The sequence below is a fragment of the Eschrichtius robustus genome, chromosome 10 (assembly GCF_028021215.1).
Source record: "Eschrichtius robustus isolate mEscRob2 chromosome 10, mEscRob2.pri, whole genome shotgun sequence".
Lineage (NCBI taxonomy): Eukaryota > Metazoa > Chordata > Mammalia > Artiodactyla > Eschrichtiidae > Eschrichtius > Eschrichtius robustus.
Genome location: NC_090833.1, coordinates 4,710,630 through 4,728,467, shown reverse-complemented (window position 1 = coordinate 4,728,467; position 17,838 = coordinate 4,710,630). Strand labels below are relative to the sequence as shown.

Genomic DNA, 17,838 nt, shown 5'->3' with positions numbered 1-17,838 from the left:
GGAGGGAGGAGAAACGAAGAGGGGAGGGGAGGAGAGGGGAGGGAAGGGAGAAGAGTATAAACTATTCCTTGAAATTAGTTCTAAGGAAAAAAAAATGCTTTTGTCAGAATATAAAAACGATGTAACTAAAACAAAAATTATTTATGCTTTAGTTGTCATTAAACTGAAAAACACCTTTAATGCCAAGCATTTTGGGTAAGCTGCTCCACTCTGGTACCTTCCTTCGCATGGCCATTCTCTTTAAGAGCAGTGTCTCTAGCACTGTGCTTTAACCTGGAAGCCACCAGAAATACAGGTGGAAATGAAGTACAGCTCTTAAAATATACTGAATATGAAACAAGAATATGGACCAGAGCCTCCCATCAAGCCTCTTAGATAGCCTCAACCACCAGAGGGCAGACAACAGAAGCAAGAAAAACTACAATCCTGCAGCCTGTGGACCAAAAACCACAGTTACAGAAAGATAGAGAAGATGAAAAGGCAGAGGGCTATGTACCAGATGAAGGAACAAGAAAAAACCCCAGAAAAACAACTAAATGAAGTGGAGATAGGCAACCTTCCAGAAAAAGAATTCAGAATAATGATAGTGAAGATGATCCAGGACCTCGGAATAAGAATGGAGGCAAAGATTGAGAAGATGCAAGAAATGATTAACAAAGACCTAGAAGAATTAAAGAACAAACAAACAGAGATGACCAATACAATAACTGAAATGAAAACTACACTAGAAGGAATCAATAGCAGAATAACTGAGGCAGAAGAACGGATAAGTGACCTGGAAGACAGAATGGTGGAATTCACTGCCGCGGAACAGACTAAAGAAAAGAGAATGAAAAGAAATGAAGACAGCCTAAGAGACCTCTGGGACAACATTGAACGCAACAACATTCGCATTATAGGGGTCCCAGAAGGAGAAGAGAGAGAGAAAGGACCAGAGAAAATATTTGAAGAGATTATAGTCGAAAACTTCCCTAACATGGGAAAGGAAATAGCCACCCAAGTCCAGGAAGCGCAGAGAGTCCCATACAGAATAAACCCAAGGAGAAACACGCCGAGACACATAGTAATCAAAGTGGCAAAAATTAAAGACAAAGAAAAATTATTGAAAGCAGCAAGGGAAAAACGACAAATAACATACAAGGGAACTCCCATAAGGTTAACAGCTGATTTCTCAGCAGAAACTCTGCAAGCCAGAAGGGAGTGGCATGATATACTTAAAGTGATGAAAGGGAAGAACCTACAACCAAGATTACTCTACCCGGCAAGGATCTCATTTAGATTTGATGGAGAAATCAAAAGCTTTACAGACAAGCAAAAGCTACGAGAATTCACACACCCAAACCAGCTCTACAACAAATGCTAAAGGAACTTCTCTAAGTGGGAAACACAAGAGAAGAAAAGGACCTACAAAAACAAACCCAAAACAATTAAGAAAATGGTCATAGGAACATACATATCGATAATTACCTTAAACGTGAATGGATTCAATGCCCCAACCAAAAGACATAGACTGGCTGAATGGATACAAAAACAAGACCCATATATATGCTGTCTACAAGAGACCCACTTCAGACCTAGGGACACATACAGACTGAAAGTGAGGGGATGGAAAAAGATATTCCATGCAAATGGAAATCAAAAGAAAGCTGGAGTAGCTATACTCATATCAGATAAAATAGACTTTAAAATAAAGAATGTTACAAGAGACAAGGAAGGACACTACATAATGATCCAGGGATCAATCCAAGAAGAAGATATAACAATTATAAATATATATGCGCCCAACATAGGAGCACCTCAATACATAAGGCAACTGCTAACAGCTATAAAAGAGGAAATCGACAGTAACACAATAATAGTGGGGGACTTTAACACTTCACTTACACCAATGGACAGATCATCCAAAATGAAAATAAATAAGGAAACAGAAGCTTTAAATGACACAATAGACCAGATAGATTTAATTGATATATATATAGGACATTCCATCCAAAAACAGCAGATTACACGTTCTTCTCAAGTGCGCACGGAACATTCTCCAGGATAGATCACATCTTGGGTCACAAATCAAGCCTCAGTAAATTTAAGAAAATTGAAATCATATCAAGCATCTTTTCTGACCACAACGCTATGAGATTAGAAATGAATTACAGGGAAAAAAACGTAAAAAAGACAAACACATGGAGGCTAAACAATACGTTACTAAATAACCAAGAGATCACTGAAGAAATCAAAGAGGAAATCAAAAAAATACCTAGAGACAAATGACAATGAAAACACGACGACCCAAAACCTGTGGGATGCAGCAAAAGCGGTTCTAAGAGGGAAGTTTATAGCTATACAAGCCTACCTAAAGAAACAAGAAAAATCTCAAGTAAACAATCTAACCTTACACCTAAAGAAACTAGAGAAAGAAGAACAAACAAAACCCAAAGTTAGCAGAAGGAAAGAAATCATAAAGATCAGAGCAGAAATAAATGAAATAGAAACAAAGAAAACAATAGCAAAGATCAATAAAACTAAAAGTTGGTTCTTTGAGAAGATAAACAAAATTGATAAGCCATTAGCCAGACTCATCAAGAAAAAGAGGGAGAGGACTCAAATCAATAAAATCAGAAATGAAAAAGGAGAAGTTACAACAGACACCGCAGAAATACAAAGCATCCTAAGAGACTACTACAAGCAACTTTATGCCAATAAAATGGACAACCTGGAAGAAATGGACAAATTCTTAGAAAGGTATAACCTTCCAAGACTGAACCAGGAAGAAACAGAAAATATGAACAGACCAATCACAAGTAATGAAATTGAAACTGTGATTAAAAATCTTCCAACAAACAAAAGTCCAGGACCAGATGGCTTCACAGGTGAATTCTATCAAACATTTAGAGAAGAGCTAACACCCATCCTTCTCAAACTCTTCCAAAAAATTGCAGAGGAAGGAACACTCCCAAACTCATTCTATGAGGCCACCATCACCCTGATACCAAAACCAGACAGAGACACTACAAAAAAAGAAAATTACAGACCAATATCACTGATGAATATAGATGCAAAAATCCTCAACAAAATACTAGCAAACAGGATCCAACAACACCTTAAAAGGATCATACACCACGATCAAGTGGGATTTATCCCAGGGATGCAAGGATTCTTCAATATACGCAAATCAATCAATGTGATACACCATATTAACAAATTGAAGAATAAAAACCATATGATCATCTCAATAGATGCAGAAAAAGCTTTTGACAAAATTCAACACCCATTTCTGATAAAAACTCTCCAGAAAGTGGGCATAGAGGGAACCTACCTCAACATAATAAAGGCCATATATGACAAACCCACAGCAAACATCATTCTCAATGGCGAAAAACTGAAAGCATTTCCTCTAAGATCAGGAACGAGACAAGGATGTCCACTCTCACCACTATTATTCAACATAGTTCTGGAAGTCCTAGCCACGGCAATCAGAGAAGAAAAAGAAATAAAAGGAATACAAATTGGAAAAGAAGAAGTAAAACTGTCACTGTTGGCGGATGACATGATACTATACATAGAGAATCCTAAAACTGCCACCAGAAAACTGCTAGAGCTAATTAATGAATATGGTAAAGTTGCAGGATACAAAATTAATGCACAGAAATCTCTTGCATTCCTATACACTAATGATGAAAAATCTGAAAGAGCAATTATGGAAACACTCCCATTTACCATTGCAACAAAAAGAATAAAATACCTAGGAATAAACCTACCTAGGGAGACAAAAGACCTGTATGCAGAAAACTATAAGACACTGATGAAAGAAATTAAAGATGATACCAACAGATGGAGAGATATACCATGTTCTTGGATTGGAAGAATCAACATTGTGAAAATGAGTATACTACCCAAAGCAATCTACAGATTCAATGCAATCCCTGTCAAATTACTAATGGCATTTTTTACGGAGCTAGAACAAATCATCTTAAAATTTGTATGGAGACACAAAAGACCCCGAATAGCCAGAGCAGTCTTGAGGGGAAAAAATGGAGCTGGAGGAATCAGACTCCCTGACTTCAGACTATACTACAAAGCTACAGTAATCAAGACAATATGGTACTGGCACAAAAACAGAAACATAGATCAATGGAACAAGATAGAAAGCCCAGAGATTAACCCACGCACCTATGGTCAACTAATCTATGACAAAGGAGGCAAAGATATACAATGGAGAAAAGACAGTCTCTTCAATAAGTGGTGCTGGGAAAACTGGACAGCTACATGGAAAAGAATGAAATTAGAATACTCCCTAACACCATACACAAAAATAAACTCAAAATGGATTAGAGACCTAAATATAAGACTGGACACTATCAAACTCTTAGAGGAAAACATAGGAAGAACACTCTTTGACATAAATCACAGCAAGATCTTTTTTGATCCACCTCCTAGAGTAATGGAAATAAAAACAAAAATAAACAAGTGGGACCTAATGAAACTTCAAAGCTTTTGCACAGCAAAGGAAACCATAAACAAGACGAAAAGACAACCCTCAGAATGGGAGAAAATATTTGCAAATGAATCAACGGACAAAGGATTAATCTCCAAAATATATAAACAGCTCATTCAGCTCAATATCAAAGAAACAAACACCCCAATCCAAAAATGGGCAGAAGACCTAAATAGACATTTCTCCAAAGAAGACATACAGACGGTCACGAAGCACATGAAAAGATGCTCAACATCACTAATTATTAGAGAAATGCAAATCAAAGCTACAATGAGGTATCACCTCACTCCTGTTAGAATGGGCATCATCAGAAAATCTACAAACAACAAATGCTGGAGAGGGTGTGGAGAAAAGGGAACCCTCTTGCACTGTTGGTGGGAATGTAAATTGATACAGCCACTATGGAGAACAATATGGAGGTCCCTTAAAAAACTAAAAATAGAATTACCATATGACCCAGCAATCCCACTACTGGGCATATACCCAGAGAAAACCGTAATTCAAAAAGACACATGCACCCGAATGTTCATTGCAGCACTATTTACAATAGCCAGGTCATGGAAGCAACCTAAATGCCCATCAGCAGACGAATGGATAAAGAAGTTGTGGTACATATATACAATGGAATATTACTCAGCCATAAAAGGGAACGAAATTGAGTCATTTGTTGAGACGTGGATGGATCTAGAGACTGTCATACAGAGTGAAGTAAGTCAGAAAGAGAAAAACAAATATCGTATATTAATGCATGTATGTGGAACCTAGAAAATGGTACAGATGAGCCAGTTTGCAGGGCAGAAGTTGAGACACAGATGTAGAGAATGGACATATGGACACCAAGGGGGGAAAACTGCGGTGAGGTGGGGATGGTGGTGTGCTGAATTGGGCGATTGGGATTGACATGTATACAGTGATGTGTATAAAATTGATGCCTAATAAGAACCTGCAGTATAAAAAAACAAACAAAACAACTAATAAAAAAAATAAATAAATAAAATAAAAAAATAAATAAAAATAGCAAATATTCTGCAGCCACCTAAAAGCTAATATTTCACAAGCTCTTCATTAGGTACACGTATACATTTAAACTAGGATTTTAATAGCTAGGATTGACGTTATGATAGGGGAAAAAAACTGAATTTCATTTAAAGACAAATTTTGTGTGTGTGTGTGTGTGTGTGTGTGTGTGTTGTCTTATGGCCCTATGGCTTTCTTCTGCTAACCATAGGACGTAATTTGTCTTGGTAGTCGTCGTTCACTTTTTACTAGGTCTAGAATAAGAATATGTTGTGCATGATTGAGCAATGCTATTATCCTAAACCAATAAATAAGTTTCAATATGCTAAAAAAAAAAAAAAAAAACAAGAATATGAAGATTAGAGGCTGAATCAGCAGGTAACCAGAGAGCCTCCCTGAGAAAGGACTTAGAGCTCCACCAGGGTTTAAGACCAGTGTCCTTAACCTTCTCTGGGAATTAACCACCCTTTCTAATGGGAGCCACATACCCTTCCCTCAGAAAAAGGCACGTAAGTGTATCTACACACAGGGGTTCAGAGATTTCCTGAAGCCCATCCATTACCTTCTAGGAGTTCACGGACCAGCTTAAGATCCCTGGGATTACGACAAGGGCTAGTTTCAGAAAATTAAGTCAGAACAGGAGAGGGAACCCCACAAAAAATGCCATCTGTATATCTGAATGGAACACCGTATCTACACACACTTAAAATCACAAGCCTTCAGAAGATAAAGCCAAGCATGACTTTGGTGTACATATTCAGACGGAAGCACTGCAAATATTTTGCCTAAGAAACCTCAGATTCCAGTGGGCCCTGAAAAATTATTGAGCCCGTGACCCCCTCTCTGCGCCCCTAGTGTAGTCTCCCCTTCTCGGTTTGCTGGGTCCCGAGTTCATCTCTGGCACCACAGGGGCTGGATACTCCAAGGGCAAGGAGCACCCTGAGGAAGCAGGAACAACATGCTTCAGGGCTGGGAATGAATGAAATGACACCTGGGCAGCTTCAAGTAATTTTTTATTTTAATGGGTGAAAGTCTGAGCTCTCGAGTCACACAGACTGGGGCCTGAACTGTCACTTACGATTGGGGTTATCCTTCCGCTGTGTGACCCTGATCCTCTGCAAGTCCCAGCTTATTAACCTGGAAACGGGATAAAGTCACCTACCTCCTGGGGTCCCGGGCAGAACTAGTGAGGCGGGGTGTGTAAAGACCTGAGCTTGGTGTCTGGTACAGAGAGAGCACTGACTAAGCAAAGACACTTACTGAGGAATCGGTAAGATCAGGCCCGTATTTCTGTTCCCAGTGAATTTTATACTTAAGAGGACAGATTTTGTTTTATAAAATTTAATCCTAAGAATAATGCATGGTTACAATAAAAGAAATCAAATAATATTTAAGTGTTTCAAGTAGAAAGTTAAAGAACTAACTCCTCTCCCCCTCCCCCCATGAGATAACCACTACTCTACCAGGAGGGTGAAGACAGCCCCTCTGGACTGTTTACAAATGAAGTTACAAATAGGTGCATGTCCCTTTCCCTCAAAGCCAGGATTGCACAGTCTCTACTCCAGGCTCACATCCCCTAACAGCTCATCTCAGGATTTTAAAAAATCTTTTAATCCAGTTTCTTTATATATACACACATCAATATGAATGAATATTCATTCAACACATAATTACTGAGCACCTACTATGTTGCCAGGCACTGGTCTAGGGGTTTGGGACACATCAACGAACAAACAGACAAGATCTCACTCTTGTGGAGCTTACAGTCTTTCTGGAGGAACCAGATAAGAGACAATAAGCATAGAGAATTCCCTGGTGGTCCAATGGTTAGGGCTCTGCGCTTTCACTGCCGAGGGCCTGGGTTCAGTTCCTGGTCATGGAACTAAGATCCCACAAGCTGCGAGACTCATGTAACAGACAAGAACATCACGTACTATCTTAGAAAGTGAAAAGTACTTTTTAAAAAAAATAAAGGACATTCAGGCAGATCCGGGGCAGGGGGTAGTTACACATACTGGTCAGGAGAGGTCTTACGGAGAAGGGATACAAGAGCAAGTCTCGAAGGATATGAGGAATGAGGCCTGCAGACGTCTAAGGGCAAAGGCCCCGAAGCAGGAGGGGGGCCAGCGGGGATGGGCGACTGAAGGTGGAGTCATGGCAGACGAGGAGCCTTAGGAGGACTGGGGCTTCTACCGCAGTGAAATGGGAGCCACCGCAGGTTCTGAGCACAGAAGACACGCTTCTTGAGCTTCCCTTTAGAAGACTCTCTGGCTCTGTGTGCAGAGCAGACAGGGGATGGGGGGAGACCAGTCAGGAGACTGCTGTACTGACCCCGGTGAGCGGTAATGGAGGCGTGGACAGGGGTGGTGGCAGTGGAGGAGGTGGAGACAACGGTCACATTCTGGACCAGACATAATGTCATGTAATGGAAAAATCTAAACATGCTCGCTTAAAAATGTTAACTTCTTATTTTGAAATAATTTTGAACGATTTCAGACTTACAGGCCCTATATGTTAGCATTACGCTGCATGAGCTTGGGCCTGGGTCCTTATATCTGCCCTCTCTCTACACACACACACACACACACACACACACACACACGTGTGCACACCCACACTCATACTGTCGGTCATCAACCCTTCACCCATTAATTTTAGCATTCATTGGTGATTCTCGATTCTTACGTAAAACAATCATTACTACGGTGGCTGCCAAACTTTCTAATTCTTTCTGCATCTATTAGTTCACATTCTACTGTAAGGAACGGTTTTCCCATAGCTATTTTTATGTTATACTGATACCTCCCATTTCTTTCTTTCTTCTTTTATTTATTTCAATCAGTATGGACACGTGGATTACGATGGTTTCTGTGGGTTGTAATCCATTACTATCACATTTATCTTGGTGCTCAATGGTCCCAGGCTTGGCTGACAGGAGCCAAACTGGCTTCTGTGTCCATTGCACACACCCCCATCATTCTGTGAGCACTTCCCTTGCTTTGGCCTGAGAAGATGTTCCAGGTTCACCTTGTACTTTCTCTGCCCCTGCTCTGGAACCAGCCATTTCTCCAAGAAGCCTAGTTCTTCTTAGTGAGAATGATGTCTAAAAACAAAGATGGGGACAAGAGACGCACTCATTGTTCCTGGAGTCTCACTGCTTGTAGACCATCTCAGCAGACGGAGTTGGGACATGTGCGCACATGGGTATGTGTATACACACTTGTATCTATTTCTATATCTACCTGCATATACATATCAAAAACAATTAGCTCACACTGATACTGCCAGTTTCAATCCAACACCAAGGGTTTATTCTAGCCTTTTCCTTCTTTTTGGTAATGTCCCTCTTCAAAAGGGAGAAACGTGGTTCCCATTATCAATTTATTTCCTTATTTCCTCAATCCTAGAATACATATAAAGCGGTTTCAGAATTGTTAACCCATACCTTCTATGAAAAACTGGCAAACTACCAAGAGGTTAAATATTTATTCACAGGTATAACAATCCTTAGCCCAAGGATCTAGAGTCACAAAGCTGTGTTCAAAGGTTACTAGGGTTAGCTCTCCATCCCTTCCCCAAAGTGTGGTTACATTATTCATTTGAAATACAGTTAGGTTTATTTATTTCTGTTTGCATTCCTTTTAAAAAAAATCCACTCTAGTCGACTGTATTTATTTTTTGCATACATGAAACATTACCATGGTTCTAAAAGTCAAAACTAAACAAAAAGATATTCTCAGAGACACATCCCCCTCCCTATACACATCCATCCTACCCTATTACCACCTACCTCCCTCTAACCAATTTCTTTGTTTCAGGTTTCATCTTTTCTGTGTGTTTCCTCTACAAATGAGAAGATAACAGATATTCTTTATCTCCTTTCTTACAAAAGAGGAAGCATATTAAGGATACTCTTACACTTTGGTCTTTTTTCTCTTAACAATGTATCCTAGAAATCACTTCAAATGAGTCATAGAGGTCTTTCTCATTCTTTTCTAAAGATGAAAAAAAGCAGTGGTGTGGCTCCACTCACTGTGTGGCTGTATCATACTTTATTCAATCACTCTCCTCTGCACAGGCACTGAGGTTATTTCCAGTATTTTGCAATTACAAACAAGCTGTAATTAATAATCCTGTGCATATGCATTTTCATATTGTTGGAGGTGTGTCTTCAGGGTAAATTCCTAGAAGTAGTACTGCTGGGTCAGAAGGTAAATGCATACAGAGCTTTACCAGACGCTGCCCAAGTCCCTGCAAAATGGTCGCACCAATTTGCATTCCCACTAGCAATGTATGATGGTGGCTGTTTCCTTACAGGCTCACCAACAGAATGTGTTGTTATAGTTTTTAACTTTTGCAAATCTGGTAGGTGAGAAATGGCACCTCGGTGCAGTTTTAATTTGCATTTCTCTAATTATGGGTACGGTTGAACATCTTTTCGTATGTTGGAGTACCACTTTTGTATCTTTTCAGAGGGTTAATTGCCTGCCTCTTTTCCTCATTTTCTATTCTATTTTTGGTCTTTTTACCCTTTTTAAGAGTTACAAAATGATCTTAGGTATACTAGCCCTGTATCTGTGATACACGTTGCAAACATTTTCTCCCAGCGTGTCGGCTGTCTTCTGACTTTGTGATGTTTTTTTTTTTTGCCACCTAAATTGTTTCCTTTTCATGGTATAGAGGCCCTGTTGATTTTAGATCCTACCTTTATCACACGTAAATTTTTAAATGTAATTGAGTCTACTTCTAGTCTATTTTATTCTACTAGCCTATTTGTCCACCCACGAGCCAGCACCACACAGTTTTAATTATAGAGGCTTTAGAGTATGTTTCAATGTCCGACAGGGCAAGATCTCCTGGGAGCTTTTCTTTTTTGGTTTCCTATCCTTTCTGCGTGTTTCTTTTCCAAATGAACTTTAATATCAGCTAAAATGAACTCTTTTAATGAATGTATTATATTTGTTCACATTTATTGATAAGACTGATACATGTGGTCTCAACTTGGTCACGTGACTGTATAGTTGTTATGTGCATCATATTTCCAATGCTTCTTTCTCTAAGTGACGTTTTCTTTGCTTGCTCACTCGTTTATTGGTTGATTGATTAACTGTATTTAGGAAGGTTTATATTTTTGTTCTCATGCTTACCTTTGAACTTATACATTTTAATGCCCTTAGACTCCCATTTTCTTAGATACCGTTTTAGCATTTTGTTCGTCAATTTTTAATGGAACCCTTTAAATCTTACCTATTACGTATATAAACATCAATGAGCTCATTCTACTTTCATCTTCACCTATCCCTTCCCCCATTTTTTGTCTAGATCATTTTTACTGTGTTAGAACACATAACGTTTGTATATTACTTTACCCTCATCACCACCTTTGGTTTAGTCTTAGATCAGCAATTAAAAACACTGTATGCTCACTATGAGTCCTTAGGCTGAAGTTTCCCCACTCATCTCTTTGTTGCATGAATCTCATTCTCCAGTAGACTCCTCAACATGGGCTGATGGGTAGAGAATTCTTGCATGTTTAAAATGCTTTTTCTCTGATACTTGAAAGACATATATACCTTTGATTCATACTTTCTTTGAAAATGCTCCTCCATCATTGCCTTGCTTTATACATGGTTTTTGAGCCGATGCCAGTCTAATTCTTTTGCCTTGTAAGTCATTTGAGTTTTTGCTTGGAAGCCTTGAGGATCTTTTTCTTCATCTCTGAAGTCAGATAGCATTATCAGAATACATCTTAGACTTGACTGTTGCTGGTCAGTTTTCCCAAGTACCCAGTGAGATCTTTCAATGTGCAAATTTAGACCTTTCATTCGCAGGAACTCTTCTTAGATTACAGTTTTACGTATTGGTTCTGTTCCATTATTTTGTTCTCCTTCTTCATGGCCTCCAATTGTATATGTGTTGTCCCTTCTCTGTCTGTGCCTCACTTCAACCACTTCCTCTCTGAACCTTTCTACTTCTTTCTTCATCTGATTTTCACTCTCTTGGTTGCTTCTTAGCCTTTCTTCAGTGCCCTTTATTAAGTGTCATTTGAATCTATTTTTCCTTGAGCATCTTGAAATTTAGTCTTAATTTGAGATAATTTTATCATTTTTTCCTGAGTACAGTAAATCCTTTTCATTTCTTCATCTTTTTGCCAGTTTCTGTTTTTAATCTCTGAATTCCTGACTTAAGGATTTGTCTTTTCACCTCTCCAAATGCTGGAGGGTATTAAAATCAGTTTGGAGTGCTGTCTGTGTTAAATAGCTTTCTTCTGCTCTGTGGTTTTTGCTTCCTTGGTGGTGGGGGCTGTGTGTGTGGGGGGGGGGATTTCTTTAGTTGAAGTGTTTATCCCTTCAACATTTTATTATGAAAAATTTCGAACATCTAAAAAGTTGAAAGAGTTGTCGGGTGAACACCTGTATTCTCGTGAGCTAGATTCCATAACTGTTATCATTTTGTTCTATTGCTTTATCACATATATATTCATCTATCTGTCCATTCATTCATCTTATTTTTTGGAAGAGTTTGAAAGTTGCAGACATTAGTATATTTCATCCCTAAACACAAAGGCAAGCATATCATTAAGCAGTTTAATGTTTGTTAAAAAAATGTTTTTTGAGGTAAAATTTGCCTCCAATAAAGTACATAAATCTTTAGAATGTACCATTCTCGGAATTTTGGCAACTGCATACAACCATATAAGCCACACCTCTGTCAAAATGCAGAACCCTTCCACCACCGCACAATGTTTCCTCATGCCCTTCCCAACCCATGCCTGCTCTAACTCTCCCAGGGGAAGTGCTGTTCTGATTTTTATTCACCCTAGTTTTGGCCCATTCTAAAACGTCATGTAATGCAATCAGACAGTATGTACTCTTTTGTATGATGCATTTTTCCCTCAGCAAAGGTTAACAGTGGGTGTGCAAGTGATAGCTCATTAGGATTTGTTTGTGTTTTACTCACACATAATTCGGAGTGTGGGTGTTCTTGGTCTCTTAGCTGTGTTTAATGTATGGTTTTTGTAGTTTTATTTGTTCTTCTTTTTCCATATTGTTCGGAGAATATGTGGAGAGACTTGAATTTAAATAACCATTCATAACATTTCTGAGTGTGAACATTTTCAAGCATAAAGGAAGACAGATTGCTTAATAACCACCCAAATTTAAAAATTATCAAAATTTTGCCATACCTGCTTTATTTATCTCTCTGTTTTCTTTGTTGAAGTATTTTTAAAGCAAACCTCATACATCATGTCGTTTGAGCTCTACATAATGAAGCATGTGCCTCTAATAAATAGATCTTTTGTTTTATAACCATGAGGACGTTATTAATCCTAACAAAATTACCAACAATTCCTTGGTATCCTCTGAAATTTAGACCATGTACAGCTCCTTTGGATTGCTTAGAAAACATTCTTTTACAGCTGTTTTTTTGAATCAGGATCCAGACAAGGTCCACACATTACATACTGCTGTTAAGCCTTTTAAGCACTCCATCCTCTCCATTTTCCCCACATTAAGTTAGTTGTCCTGTAGAATGTCCCATATTCCCTTGACTTTTACTTTTTTGACCTTTTTTTAAACCTCAAAGTTTTTAATCACTAATAAATCTCCATTCATATCATTGCCATTGCAACAAACATTTCTAGAACCACTTTTTGAAATTTAGTTTGATAAACTGTTCTGAATAGTCTTATCAGTTAACATACTTCTTAAAGCAGCAGTTCTCAAACATTTCGGTCTCAGGACCTTTCTACACTCTTAAAAATTATTGAGGACCTCAAGCAACTTTTGTTTCTGTAGAATACAGTTGTCAATATTTACCATATTAGAAATAAAACAGAAATGTTTAAAACACAAGACGACAGGAGCCAACAGGTGCCCACATGATGATGTCATCCCTCACGATGTAGCCTCTGGAAAACTCCACTGTGAACTTGTGAACGAACAAAAGTGACAAAGGAAAGCGATGTCTGAGTATCACCATAAAAACAGTTTTGACTCTGTGGACCTCCTGAATGGGTCTCTGTAACCCCTTGTTGCCAAACCATAATTTGAGAACTGCTGTCGTAAAGAATGGGTCTGATTTTTGGAAATAAATGTCCTTTGGAACCAGGTTTGGTAAAACCAATTTTTTATGTGTCAAAAGTGAAGCAGCACTATAAAAACTGACTTTTCTTATAAATCTTATAAAATGGCATTTTTCCAAAAAAAGCATCTAACAAAGAATTCCGATAATATCCCGTGCTGTGACAAAAAATGGGTACGCTATGTTAAAACATGGGTACAGATTCATAAAGTGATTGCTGTAGCATCACAGAATTTTAGCACTGGATGGTCTCAAGAAATTTCTGAAGGACAACCGAAGTTATTTCTGTCTTTGTATGTTTGGGAAAAACCTCTTTTACTACTTCAGAATTGTTAGTGGGGTGTAAATTGGTGCAACTGTTTAGGACAACATTTGGCATTTTCATGGGAAGTTGGATATTTGCATGCCCTAAACCAGGGCTTCTCAACTTTAGCACTTTAATTTGGGGCTGGACAATCCTCTGAAGTGAGACTGTCCTGCTCATTGCAGGACGTTTAGCGGCATCTCTGGTCTCTACCCACTAGATGCCAGCGATACCCCTCCCCCCATGTTGTGACAATTAAAAATGTTTCTAGACATCACCAAATGTCCCTTGGGAGGCAAAACAATCACCCCTAGTCGAGAACCACTTCCCTAAACTAAGCATTCTTCTCCTGGGAGTCGCTCTAAGAAAAACCTTAGCCCATGGGTCCCAAGGAACACGAACAAGAATGTTCAAAGCAGATTCTTCATAATACAAAAACAAACAAAAAAAAATAAACAGATCAATGACCACTGACAGAAAAATGGATAACTAAATTAGGATATATTTATATAATGGAATATTTCATATCAGCAAAATGAATAAGCTATTGTAGCTAAACCAACAATTTGAGTAAAATTTAGTTAAAAAAAAAAAAAATGTCGAGTGAAAAAAATTAAGTCCCTGAAGACAACATGTGATACCTTTTAAAAATCATTAAGATAAACAGGCAAGATTAAAGAACACACTATACATATGTATTTGTGTTAAGCCCTCCCTCAAAAAAGGAAAGAGAATGACCCACAAAGGGAGGGATAACAGTTCCTACAGGACAGGGGCCGGGGACACTCACAGGGTGTAAGGTTGCAGATAACGTTCTAGCTCTCGGGCTGGGGGGTAGGTTCACAAATGTTCACTCTATTATTAAATAAATAAATACGAAAGGGCCATGACATGTCATCAATGATGACAGTGTGATGATCAAGCAAGGCTTATGATCGATTTAACCTGAAGTTAAAATTTTAAAAATCAGGGCTTCCCTGGTGGCGCAGTGGTTGAGAATCTGCCTGCTAATGCAGGGGACACGGGTTCGAAGCCTGGTCTGGGAAGATCCCACGTGCCGCGGAGCAACTAGGCCCGTGAGCCACAACTATTGAGCCTGCGCGTCTGGAGCCTGTGCTCCGCAACAAGAGAGGCTGTGATAGTGAGAGGCCTGCGCACCGCGATGAAGAATGGCCCCCGCTTGCCGCAACTGGAGAAAGCCCTCGCACAGAAACGAAGACCCAGCACAGCCAAAAATAAATAAATAAAAATAAATTTAAAAAAAAAAAAGAAAAAAGTCAAAGAAACAGATCCAACACGGAATCACAATTGGCTCTTCCCTGTTACACATGTGCTTTCTTAAGGGTTCTTCCTTTAAAAAAAAAAAAAAAAAAAAAAAAAAAAAATTTTAAAAATCAAATGCCCAGCCCTACCCACAGTCTGTGAGGCCCAGAGCCTGGTCCCTGCCTGTTTTGTTTCGGAAGTCTCACCTCCTCCCTCTCTTCCCTCGCTCCCTGCGCTCCAGCCAGCCTAGCCTCCTGGGTGTGATCTGCACACAAACTGGCCCGGGCTCGGGTCTTTGATGCCGCGCTGCCTCTCATGGCCCCGGCTCCAGGCTCGCCCCACTTCCCGCAGGTCTCTGCTCACAGAGGGGTTCCCTGAGCCCCAGCTCCCCGCACCAGGCCCTCCCCTCTCCAGCCCCTGTCCGGCTCTGCCCCCACCCCCACCCCCCATCATATTATGCAACGTCTGGCTGGTCTCCCGTCCGTGAGTACGGGACGCAGGCTCCGTGAGTACACGGACTGTGGTCAGTGCTGAACAGCGCCCAGCGCTATGCCCTCCTCTCCTGGTGCTCAGTGTTTACTGAATAAATATACGATTGCTTTAGCAACCCAGCTCACAGAAGGGCCTGATGCTTGATCTGAGACGTATCAAAAAGGCCCACCTTCGTTGGAACTCCAAGGGCACAATGGTTTAACATTATGCTTTTTGAAACGTGCTGCATAGATGACTCGAGACTCGGGTGGGAGATGTGGCTTTGGGGCTCTACCCCAGAGCTGCTGAATCAGAACTTCTGGGCTGCCTGCCAGGAATGTGCATTTTCCACAAACTACACTGGTGATTCTTGGGCCTACTAAAGTTTGAGAACTACTGAACCCAGCAGAGAAATCAAGGCCCAAAACAGTTAAGCACTTTAGCTGTTCAACAGTCTTCCTACCTCGGAGAGCTTGGGATGGAGTGAAATGAGATAATGTGTCCAAACGGTTTAAAACAGATGTGTCATTCAAAAACAAGGCACGAATATGTTAAAGAAACTGAGGGTTGGCGAAAAGTATATTAAAGAGATTGATAAATGAGTTGTATCTGTTGTAAACCATATAACGTATAAAGAAAGATTAATTTATAAAGTATTAAGGTACGTTTCAAATATCATGGTTGAAGTTTCATCTTTTTCTTCTTCTCTTACATTTTCATACCTCGTGGATCAGTAAAAAACTGTGGATTAATAGTTTAAATGCCGAAAGCAGCCAGCTGCTTGCTCTAGTCTGACTCAGTTAAGCTCTTACAATATTTTGACTGTTTGAAGAAAATTAATAATGGGATGTAAGGCGGTAGATTAACTGAAACTAAATATCAACACAGCTAGGTTTATTTTTGGATGACTGAGCTCATCTCTTCAAAGAACGGAAACAGGATTTATTTTATCATGAGTTATTAACTTACACAACACCAAAACGGCCCCCGACCAGCACGGAGAGAGCCAGCCGGAGTGTAGTTAAGGATTACGTAAGAGGCTGAAAGTTCAGATTTCATATTAGCCAGGACTTGGCCTGTCCAGGCTCCAGTCGATGACCCAAGGCTCACAAAGATGCCAGGAGAAGTTAAGGTGATAACCGCCCTGAGAGTTCTGGAAGCAGGCTAGTTTCCTCTCCCCTGAGTAGCAGGTCCCCATTGCAGCCGTGGGGAGAAACCGGTACATCCGGAAGAGAAAGATGCTTTTCTGTGTCATTCATGTATTCACTCAGCAAACACTGACTGAGCCCCGATCTGTCCTCCCTTCCCTCCTCCTGAGCCTGCGCTCCCTGTGGGTCCACAAGCAGGAAGCGGATACAACGCCTGGGCCTCCAGGTCAAGCACAGAGCCCAGGCCGGAGGTGACTGCTCCTACGTCTGATGGGCTCTGAAGCCCGATGTCTCCAGGCCAACAAGGAAAGGCAGGTTTAGCTTTTAGAGGAGCAAAATTGACCCCAAATCGCCTTAAAAGGTGCCAATTCGATATATAGTCCTCATTTTTTCCTTTCCCCTCTACATTGTGAAGAAGCTGTTGGTGACAGGCTGAGGCTCCCAGGTACAGATCTTCGTACATCTAAGGCACCCTGCTGCTTCTTGGCAGGGATTGCTTGGTGAAGGAGGAAACCAAAATGGGATCACCAAACCTGCCCTGTGTTCACAGAATGCTCTGGAGTTCAATGACGTTATGCCATTTTTCCATGTGTGTGCACAAAAAATCCAAAAACCCCTCTGTGCTCACACACCAAAACCAGAAGAGATCTACAGTGACAACAAAATCAGTGGAACATGCTGACCGTGGATGCCAGGCCATGTTAACCAGAGCTGTTTCTGGACCCCTCTGTACACCAGTGTGGGCACCAGGCCACTACATTTCACAATTCAAGTGACTCTTGGAAAAAGCTGTCCGGGGCTTCCCTGGTGGCGCAGTAGTTAAGAATCCGCCTGCCAATGCAAGGGACATGGGTTCGAGCCCTGGTCTGGGAAGATCCCACATGCCGCGGAGCAACTAAGCCCGTGCGCCATGACCACTGAGCCTGCGCTCTAGAACGTACGAGCCACAGCTACTGAAGCCCGTGTGCCTACAGCCCGTGCTCCGCAACAAAAGAAGCCACCGCAATGAGAAGCCCACGCACCACAACGAAGAGTAGCCCCCACTCGCCACAACTAGA

General features: G+C 40.4%; 1 protein-coding gene across 1 annotated transcript in view; it reads right to left on the bottom strand.

Annotated features, from left to right (window-relative positions):
* Positions 1–17,838, bottom strand: part of MED27 (mediator complex subunit 27) — a 207,709-nt gene that overhangs the window by 54,411 nt on the left and 135,460 nt on the right. The window lies entirely within an intron of this gene.